The sequence below is a fragment of the Pezoporus occidentalis genome, unplaced genomic scaffold, assembly GCF_034315485.1.
Source record: "Pezoporus occidentalis ecotype Australia unplaced genomic scaffold, CSIRO_AGI_Poc_V1 ctg35, whole genome shotgun sequence".
Taxonomy (NCBI): Eukaryota; Metazoa; Chordata; class Aves; order Psittaciformes; family Psittacidae; genus Pezoporus; species Pezoporus occidentalis.
Window position 1 is genome coordinate 6154421 of NW_026915483.1, and position 11288 is coordinate 6165708.

Consider the following 11288-nt stretch of genomic DNA (forward strand, 5'->3'; position numbering starts at 1 on the left):
AGCATCCCTGGACACACAAGGATAAGTATGTCTAAGTTAATAGCGACTTATGCATGTGAGCCTTTTATACAATTCTTTTCACACTATAGCATAAAAAAAAAAGCTTCAGGGAGCAGCTGGAAACTTCTACCACGACAGTATTCGAGGTTCCCAGAAAGGCAGCAGATACCCAATGAGGAGGGGAACAAATGACCCAGACAAGAACTCATGCTTAATATGCATTAAGCAATCAAGAGTCCATCTAAGATTGAAGGCAGACTGGAGAAAACTTCAGGTGGAACCTCACCAAACTTTACTACGGTTTTCCATCAGTTTCACGCATTTTACCAATATACTTGTTTTTTTAAATCACAACTACATGGGAAGTCTGGGAGCTTTTTTCTCTTTCAGGATAACATATAAGCATAAGCAGCTAACTATGCAAGTTAGCAAAATCTGTAACATTAGGATGTTTAGATGCTGGGGAAGAGAACATTGTGTGTTAAAATAGCTCAACAGTAGGAAGCACAAAGTGATGGCGCTTTGCAACTTCCTTAAGCTGCTTAGCTTCAGATAAGGAGCTTATGCAACTTTAACTCTGGAGTACATTCAGCAAGTGATATCAAAATAGTTTTCAAGTTAAGTTACACTTGGAACAGATGCCTCTTGAGCACTGTGTCATTCTGCCCTCTTACCAATGAAAGCAGTCAAAAATATGAACACCTCCCCCCCCCAAAAAAAAACAAGAAATACTCAGTAAAAGCTAGGCAACGTTTATTAGAGGAGGTAAATACCATACTTGTTTTCCTTGTTATTTCCTTTGCCTGACATGGTACTTCTGCACAGGAGCCCAGCTTCTGAGCTTTGGCATATGAGCAAGAGTGTTTCACAGTTTCTAAGTGAACCCTGACTACAAAGAGGCTGCTTTACAGTCATCTGGAAATACTTGTAGAAATGAGTATAAATAGGGCAGTTATTCTAGTCAGAAAGCAGACTTACAATAAGTTGTTAAGAATTCTTCATCTGAAAATAAACCAATCTACCCACAATGGACCTACTCAACAATATTCTTGGGATGGGATAGGGACAAGGTCAAAATATTAATGTCTTACAACGGTCTTGATTAAGTTGCCTCAAAGCTGAGACTTGAATAAATAATGACCATGAAAGAGATGCTACATTGGTCTTGGAAGCTGTTGAAGAAAACATAGAAAAAAGCTGAGTAAAGTCCATGATCCTCTCCTGGAACCCAGCACCTTATGGAAAGGTGCCAAATGCCATCACCACTTCCAGAGGAATCACAACAGCAGTGTCCAGCACCAGGTCAGGGCACACCACAAACCACGGCAGATACACAGGTCCCAGAAAGACTAGGACCACTTGCCTCTCTAACCAGGGGCTGTGTTTTTTAACAAGATCGTGTGTTTCTTGACAAAAATTCCCTTATTTCAGCTGTTTTGTAGGACAGATCTGCAGAATGGCTTTCCAGTCTGCAAGCACACATCATGGAGCTTTCTAGTACCTGGATTTTGGGGTGCCAACCACAGTTACATGGCAGGGAAGAACTTGATACAAAACAAAATGACAAGCAAGACCCACAATCCTTTGTTATTGTCCAAAGGAGAAAAGAGGAGGAAACGCTACTTGTTCTTCATGTAACAGTCACAGAAGAATAGCATGGTTAGATCTAATACACCTCTGTTCACTTTTTGAGCTTATCAAGGAAAAAGGATGCTCAAGTAGACTAAGCTAAACAGCTTTTAAAGCATTCAAAGCACCAGCTCTTCATACACGGCCATACAAATTTTAATTTTCCTTAGCAATACAACAGCAAAGACAGTCAACATAAGAGTCAAAATCCAATAGGTACAACAATTACAGTGAGAAATTGATAAACTGCAAGATCTATAAACAGATTAAGCTAAACATATAAAAGGAAAACTAGCATATATATGCAACTACTTCAGTAATTGTATTTGATTCTACGAACCGTTTACCAGTTCTCTGTAAGTCTTCACAGCTTTTTGTGCCTGCAGTTTGCAGAGTTTTTAGGAAAGGAAAGATGCAAGAGTAGCTACAAGAGGAATAGCGCTATATGAGAGGCAGACCCTCAAAAGCAGAAGAGAAAAGTAACTCCTATTTACATTAATTTAGCGACTTCTGGAACAAAAGCTAACTCTTGCTTAGTCAAGAGCAGAAAATGGACAACAAGCAAACGTTCAAGAATGGAAGAAGTGTTACACATGAGCAGCTGCTGCCCTTTATGTTGTCAAGAAAGAGACATTTCAGTGCACTGCCATTGCATATGGACAACGAAAGCAACAGAGCCCACCAGGGCTGCATGCAGTGGTGCTGAGCTCCAGCAGCTTCTGCAGGCTTCAGCACCACTCCAAGTACAGGTCCAGGTAAACTATTACCCAACCCAATCCTAACACTAGAAAAAGGCTGTCAGCATTAATTTAGACAGCCACCTTCTACCAGTTTTAACAGGGAGATGCTTGGTCAAGTAAATGTATATACATCTTTCTTCTTTTGGTATGAACCATGAGATCAATAGCCTACAGCAACAAGACATACGTTTTTCTCCGGTGCAAAAAGTCTGGTATACAAACAGAGGCTTTTCTAATGACATGCACACAAACCTAATGAGCACCTAAAACATCTCTGTAGAAGCAATAAATCTTTATCTGGAGGAGGTGCACAGTGCTGAAAACATACGGTTAAATGCTCAAACAGATGCTGGGGACTGCACAGTTGAAGATCTCGCAGGAAGTACTACAAACCTTAGGAACTTAGGGACTTCTGGTGTTAATAATGGAAGGAAGACTCAAAAGTGCATGCACATACATGACAGTGTATATGCTAACAGCTCTTGATCACTGTGCCAGGTTTCTTGAGAGCATTTGTTTTTAAAAAGCACGACAAATATTTTACTGTTATTACTTAATTGTCCGCCATGTTCCCACAGCATAACATGGTTAGTGAGAAACCGGTACGGGTGTCAAAGAGTGACCTAGCAGAAATGCAGTCAACCTGTGCTCTGCTTAAAAATTACCCTAATAAAGCATACACAAATATACAGCCATTTTGTTATGTGCAATCTACATCACCACACTTGCCTGAGGTGTTAAATAACCCACGTTCCTGAGGAGAGCTTTCCTCCCACTGGTAACCTCAGCTTCTGACACAGAACCTGCACCAGACTTGTAGCAAAAAGCACCAAGATGTTACCATTTAAATAAAGTCCCCACAGCAAACAGTGACATTTTTGTCATGAGCTTTTGATGTGAAAACTTCACAAGGTCCTGCGCTTGTACGTTCTACCAACACACAGTCCCAACACCCAGGAGTGCTACTGTCTTGCACCTACAAGTTCAGGACCACCCAGGGTTACTACCTGTTTCAGCATCTAATAAGCATCAAGCCCACCCTGATGCTTGCCCCCCCCTCAAGTGAGAGCACCAGCAAGTGTTTGGGATGTAGCAAAGACAGACCCAGTTTTCACGATTTTAGCAACAGACTGTCCTCAACCAGCAGGACACACACACATTCAGGTGACTACGACAAGGCTTAAGAAGCCAGGATGAAATCAAAACATTATTATATTCAGGAAAATTCAATTATGGTTTCTGCATCAACCATGCGAGTCCAATTTCCCAGTTTCTCCATGTAAAATGTCTCCACAGTAATATGCCATTAAAACAGTATTTTTCATCTCGCACGTTTTAAAGAAAACGCTAAGAGACTCCAACTTCCCAAACGGAGTGTCTTTAAATGCAGAGCTGCCTGATTCTCCTGTAAATGAACTATGAAAATCAGTATGCTTGCAAGCGAACCAAAATTCATCATTTACTGACCTGCTCTGGATTGGATTAGACGGGATTGCTTCTTACACAGTCAAGTAGCACAATACACTGAAAATTATTGTTGCCCTGACCACAGCACAGGCAAAAGGCATGCTGGCCACACTTTATATTAAGTCAGATTGTGGAAAACCAGTTGATTTTCCCCACCACTTTACTCCAAAGAGAGGTTTACATCTACAAACAGCTGTAATTTATTAGGTTTTAAATTTCATAAAAGACCTAAACATGTTGAGCAGTAATACTCTTCAGAACAGTCAAGGCCTATTGAACTCAAGCATACTCCTAAATTATGAACATGGCACTATGATTTCAGCAGTGCTAGAGAAATAGCATTTATTTTTTAAAATTAGTACACAAAAAATGGGAACAAGGAGAAGAGCATTAAAAAAAGTAATGCCAGGGTGGGCCATCTACTGCTTGGATGAAGATATAGACGGCAAAGTAATCTGGATTTAACCATAAACCTTCAATGAAGCTCAAACTACGGTTCTAAGGCTACAGCAAAATTCAAGATTTCTCTCTTCATTATAACTGAACGTACAAGTATCTTTCCCCAACTATACATCTCAAACCCAAAGAAACAGCATATAGGAATATACCTACAGCAATAGATACAAAACCTGCCCATGCCTGATGCCTCTGGTGCTTCCTGTGCTGTATCCACCTCACTAAAGCAAAACACATCTCAACTCCACAACTCCTCTGGCGCCACAATATGCAAGTGACTTAACCCGGTAAAAAAGACTTCTGCTGCAAATAAGCTGCAATCAGAGGAGCTGAGACACACCTGCCACAATCAGACACACCTGGGTGGATGTGCAGCACAGGGGGCCTTGCTCCATCCTCAGCTGCAATGCGTTAGAATGTTCTAGCACAAGCCCCAGCATAAGGAGGTTGGTGGCAGCTGCTTGTAAGTCAGGGTTAAGTTGCGCAAAGATTTCATAAGCTCCTTCATGCTCACATTTATTAACCCCTTTTCATTATAATGTGCATTTCCTCCTCAAACAGCAAGTCAGACATTTAAACAATATGCATTGTATTACTGAGACCCTCTTGCCTGCCCTCTGCCCATCACAGCAGCACACAAGAAGCAACAAGCCTTTAAATAAAAACAACTTTTCCACTGTGTCTTCACATTGTTGTTTCAGCCCCTGTATACCTATAGATACACCTAAAGTCATATTAGCATTGCACAGCATGTGATCTGATGTTGGGAGACCTTTTTTTTTGTGGGTGGAGGCATATTTGGGTTTGGTTTGGGGTTGGTTTAGGGGTTTTGTTTGGTTGTGGGTTCTTTTCGGGTTTTTGGGGGGTTGTCATCGTCGTTCCCCCCCCCCCCCCCCCCCATTTAGTTCGCAGATTGGTTTTTGTTTGCTTGTCTTGGGGTTTTGGGGGGATTTGCTTGGTTGTTTTTCCCCAGCATTTGGGTTCAGCTACAAGACTTCCAGACACAAGAAATAAAGCAGGTAACAGCTCAGGGGAATTAAAAAAATAAAAAAGTCAATTCAGTCAACTGTTAAATTTCAATAGCATGCTCTTCATAACCATAAATGTCAGCCTTTAAGTCTGGAATTAGTCTCTCTGACAACAACTTGCTTATTTCCAGTATTTAAAGAAAAAAGGAAAAGTTAACCTATTGCTGTGAAAGTACCAGTCAGAAGAAATACTGGTCTGAGTTTGGTGCAGGGGGTATGAGGTAGCGGTGTAATTCTCAAGGAAAACCCTTGAGGTTTATCCTTGTATTTTCCAGCACCCAATAATTATCCTTGTATTTTCCAGCACCCAGTAACTGACCAATCAATAAGACGCTCCCAGACAAGTCCTGTCACCTCTTGTCTTCTCTTCCTATTATCTGGAGCACTTGCTTAAAAGCCCTTTACAACCCATGCTGCTGGCTGATTTTTTGAGGGCCCACCATATTGATTGCTCTGCAGTACCTGTTTTAAATGCTCCATGATTTACAGTCAAACACAGACAAGGTATCTCCTGTGTGCAAACAGGATTAACACCACACTAAAAGACATATCTAGTTTCAAATACTGTCCGTTCTCAAGAAGTTCCTCCAGGTAAGCGCATGTAGGCTTCAGATGTGACTGTTCAGGGCTGAGCACAGCTTCAATATAACTGCAGTCTGGCTCAGCTGGAAATGCAGCAATTTTGCCAGTTAATTATTGTTTACATTGATCAGCAGATACATTTTTCAAGAGAAAAATACTTAAAAGTTATAGTTTAGGGGAAAAAAAAAATCCCACATCTGCTACAAAAAAATGAAAGTGTCATTGATTTTTTTAAGGAATAATATACTTTATTACACTTTAAAAGTATAAAACTGTTCTTTCAAATAAAGCCAGTGCTATAGACATTGAGTTGTACTTTAAGTGCTCTTTTCTTACACCAGATTTCAATATGCACATTTTAGTTTGACGCAAATTAAACCCCTATTATCTGCATTATTTCACCAGCTGTCCACCACCTTCTCTCTTCATTCAACCAAGTACAAGACTGAGAATCCACTGAGATTTTTGGAACTCTTGCCACTTCCCTTTATTCTGCATTAGCTCCTCTCTTCTTTATATTAAAGAACACACTAAACCCAAACCTGATGTATAGTAAATTTAATTTGACTGCAGTCAAAGAGCTCTCCCACTCCCCCTCCCATTTTTGTTATCCAAACAGTACTCTCCCTGGATACACTTTCATTTAAAAGGCCTTCAACTTTGATCTGGTTTTCATCTGTCTCAATGGACACAAGAACAGTGTAGCCATTTGAGCACTGAATCAGTACCTGTAAGCAAGAAAGTACTTCTCAGTTTGTGCAAACCTGCAGCCTTTACCTAATCCTTTCCTATGCTAAAGCACATTATGATGATTCTTTATTCTTTTTTTCCCTACACCACATATCTACATTGAGACTATTAGCTATGACTCTAAATAGTTTCACCAAATCAAAGGTAGAGATCTTAGCATAAGGGAAGACTGCAGCTCTGTCAACTTCATGTTTCTGCATTTTAGTTGTTTTTAATTGGGATAATCACTGACTGATCTTTCCCTGGTTGGGCTGAAAAAAGCTGCCTCTGAGGGAAACTTAAGCTGTAGAACTGCAAAGCAAAACAAACAAAAAAAGACCTGGGGAAGGACTTACTGTCATTGCAGATGTGTTTTGTTAAGGAGAGTAGCAACAGAGTGACCATTTCAGAGCATGAGCATCAAGGTCAATCTTCTGCTCCACCATTTCCAGAGACAGTTACTGTGGCACATCCCATTTTGAAGAATTAAAACAATAAATTTCTAAACTTCTTTAAACAAAAGTTGATTTTGAAGTACCTTGCTGTTTAATCCATCTTGACATCACTCCTGTACAAACAGGAACTTAAGGAATGCATTCATCACAAAAGCATCTTGAGTAAGTCCTTTCCCATCACTTGTAACTCTAGTAGTGTTCCACTTCAACACATGCACATGACTATAATCTAGTGTTTGCTTGTTTCCAAATACAAGCTAATACAAACTAGAAGGTTACATCTTCAATATCAGAACAAGACAGACCTAGCTGCTAAAGTCAGCACATCAAGGATGAAAACTAAGACACACAAAAAGTAACGACTATACAGATGAACAAACCTCCCATTTTCCTTGTACTTTCCAGTAAATCAAGCCCCATCTGTAATTATTTCTCAAGTCATCCAAAGTCTTCTTTACACTCAGAAGAGATACTCACCACCAGCCATAGTCATTCCTCATAACTAGTAACTTCTTCCCTCTCTCTATAGGCTTGCTGGCTCCTTATACAGCAGCACCACAAAACCATGCCTTTCATAATTTCAAATGCATGAAAATCTTGTCTGCTGATTGCAGTTAATCTGTGTCTTCTGGTATCAAAGTAAGACCTGATAATTACTTATGCTCACATAAAATCACTGCCTTATGCCACTTGTAAGAAGCCGCCTCTTCCAGGAATAAGAGTACAAGATTGAACCTATCTGCAAAAATTCCCCATTAGAATACCACAAGAACAGAGATGCGGCACTACATGAAGAACAGTGAACCTTGCTCAAAAAGTGAAACCCCAAACCAAAAATAACCCCAACCCTCAAACCACCAAACTCATCTCCCCCTGCACAAGGGGTTGGAAACTCTCATTTATGAGGGGAGGAAACGCCAATAAAAAAAATATAGAAAAGTAACATGAAAACGTGGCATCACTACGTAACTGCAGTGACTTGCTCTCCAGGAATTAAGAAACAGGTTTTTTCTGTGCTTCATAACTCACACATTCATGAGTCCGCAAGCACACTGATCTGCAAAGCACACAGCCAACACACCCAGTTCTGTGCAAGACCCCAACTTGCACAGAAGGTCACCAGTATCAGAACTGAACTACTGCCAGGGCTACAGGAGCTATGTGCAGAGCCAGAGCTTACTGCAACAGCTCCAAACCCCACAAGCTCTCTTAAAAAACCCTATTATTTTTACTGCCCTTAACATAAAACGTACCAAGTTGCACGTTAATCAGACAACCCCTACCTGATGTGCTTCCTATTCATTAAGCAACAAGACACAAAACCAACTTTGGAAAAATCCAGCAGCAAACCCCAGTGCCAACTCACAGCTCCTCTGCTCTGACAACACGGACCCGAGTGGCACCTCCTACTGCTTTACACACGCCTTCAGCTCAAAGCCTGTCGTTCATTCCCACAGCAAGGCAACGCCAGGAGTAATTCAGAGAAGTAAATACACTATAAAGCCTGCAGGCGCCCTGGTGAGCAAGAGAAGAGCCTGAATAGCACGACAGAGAGCTCACAGCACAGGGAAGCGCATCAACATGCCTCTAAGCTGCAGACCCGAAATCAAGTCAGCAGCTTTCTTTACTGAGAATTATACACCTGCACTAAACCATTTTCCTCACATGCTTTCATAAATTCATTTGCCACATTAGTATGGAAAGTCTCTCTCATTATAAATAACTCCCTAGAATAATTCTACACGGAGTAGCAATACACTTGCAATGCTTAAAAGTTCAGCATTTCCGTTATAATTTTAATTATTTGTTCATAACTTTCCATATACATTAAAAAACTACATCATTGAACTAACCTGGAATGCAGCTTCAGCTCTAGTTCAAGCTTCTCTCACAAAATACTGCAGTGAATACTTTGTAGAGTTTGCTTGTACTTCATAAGGTCTTGATTTTTATATTTTTGCACTAATAATAAAGATACTGACATTATTTCCCCTTCTGTCAAACCACCACTTTGACACACACACAATCACCAGCATACTGATTTCCTCAATGTCATCAGTAAGGTAATCACGACTAACCAGTTAGCACCCAAGGCCATAGCTGGCTCATTTCACATCCGAAATGGACCGATCTCTCTCTGATGCATGCAACAAAATGGTGTTCGGATTTAGGTTAATCACAGCCAGGCACCACGCTTAACTGGCAACAAGGTCACAAAGTGATACTGGGGACATAAGCAGCTCATACCCAGTAAGGTAAGGCACGAATCAAATAAAACCCCAAAAGTTCCAAACGAGAATGCAAGTCACCAGTTAAAGAACGAGCACACCACAGCAAACGAAACCGGCTGAGAGGCTATTGCAGAAGCAGAGGCTTCAGAAGCAGAGGGAGAGCAGAGCCCTCAGCTGTTCACATCACCTTACCGCCGCCACTATCGAGAGACCCCCCCCGAAACTTCGTGTCTGGCTCCGTCCTTTCCGCGTGTCTGACGGGAAAGTTCTGGTTTAGTCAGAATATAGTCAAAACTGAACGGCCCCGAATGATGCACAGAGAGAGCAACGTTATTATCCACGAGAATAAAGAAAACGCTTTCAAAAGCCTTTACTGGAGTGCTGTGGGGTTGTTTGGGTTTATTAAACCAACATACTAGCACTCCCACCGACTCGCAGAGAGAGGAGAAAAACCTCGTATACTCACGTTCCTGAATTTGAGACAATTACGAGTGCTTAATGAAAAGCAACGCTCGAGAAGCACAGCTTAGAACTTGACTAACTCCAGACCCACTTAAAGCGATGCTCGGGGAAGAACGAGCATGCAGACGAGAGAATGTTCCGCGGTTTCAGGCAGCCGGGTCTTGCGGAGCAGCGGCAGACTCCCGGCCCCGCAGCGATCCGACCCGAACGGCTGGGGAGCCTGGGACGGCTGCACCCGGAGGGGGGAAACACTCAAGGAAGGGAAAGCGACGCAGGCTGGGAGAGCTGCCTCGCTAGTGCGATTAGCGGAAATCAGTCAGGCGGTGCGCTCGCACCGGTGCTGCTGCAGCACCGCGCCTCACCTGGAAGAGCCTCATTTTCTACACCGGACTGTAGATGCGCCCAGCGAGGCAGCGCGCTGACCGTCGCCGTTCCCCCAAGCCAGACGGTGCAAGTAGCGCCCGCCGGCTCTGCACACCGCCGGATGACGCCGGTGGCGATCGCAGCCGGGGCCGCTCTCCCAAAGCCGGCCGCCGGCACTGCCCGGACCGCGGCCCCGCTGCCCCCCCACAGCGACAGCAACTTGGTTGCCCACGAGGCGGCCCCACGCGCGGCGATGGCCGCGGTTCCCTCCCTCCGTCCCCCCGCTTCTCGGGGCGGGAGGGCTGAGGGCAGCCGCGGGGGGCAGCCTCCGCCACACCGCTCCCCTCAGCCGCGACCCCGGGCCGGCCCCGCCGGGCGCGCAGCCCAACTTTGTTCCCCGAAGTTGCCCACCTCGAGGGGAGCCCTTCCCGCGGAGCCACCCGCCGTAATCCTGCGGCTCCCGACGCACTCCCAGCCTAGTCTGGAGCGGCGCCGCGCTTGAGGCGGCGGGGCGGGGCGGGGCAGGCACGGCACGGCCTCCCGCCCACTCGCTCCCCTGCTGGCCCGGGCGTCGCGCAGAGCCCGGCCCGGCTCAGCCTAGCCTGACCCGGCCCAGCCGCTGAGCCGGCAGGCCCCGGGGGGGACCGCGGCGGCTTTCCTGGGAGCCCGGCGAAGCTCCACCACAACGTACCTGGGCCCTGAGGGGAAGAGCGGGTGACACGAGTCCTGCAGCCCGGGTCGGGCTGCCCCTTCCTGCCCGGGCTGAGCGAGTTTGTGGCTGGCGGAGGAAACTGACAGAGGAGAGCTTAAATAAAAACTCCATCTAATTTCTGGGCTGGAAGCCCAGGGAAAGAATTAGGTTCACGTAGGTCTCTGTGCAGAAGCCGGATGGAGGTTTTATTGAATCTGGCTCCAGCGGATCACAGCATTATAGCTGCGGTGCTGTAATTAGGGCTGAGCAGAATTCCTCCAAGTCCCTTTTTATTTTTTTTAGCAGGTTACATAACAAATAGTAATAAGTTTCCCGAAGCCTCTGTTATCTTTCAGGATCCAAAAGCACAGTGGAAGTATTACATTATAATCAAGTGCACATTAGTCTGCTCTGCCTTGGTGGAAGCCGCGAATTATACCCAGGACAGATTTGGC

General features: G+C 44.1%; 1 protein-coding gene across 4 annotated transcripts in view; it reads right to left on the reverse strand.

Annotated features, from left to right (window-relative positions):
* LOC134169618 (contactin-3-like) overlaps positions 1 to 10687 on the reverse strand; it is a 103157-nt gene extending 92470 nt beyond the window's left edge. The window contains exon 1 of one of the 4 annotated variants that reach the window (XM_062630349.1): positions 10554 to 10687. The gene's annotated coding sequence lies outside the window, so the exon portion shown is untranslated. Of the gene's footprint in view, positions 1 to 9783; positions 9920 to 10141; positions 10161 to 10553 lie in introns of those variants that run through there. The other 3 variants (XM_062630351.1, XM_062630352.1, XM_062630350.1) reach the window with 3 other exon arrangements.
* Between the last annotated feature and the right edge of the window lie 601 nt (positions 10688 to 11288).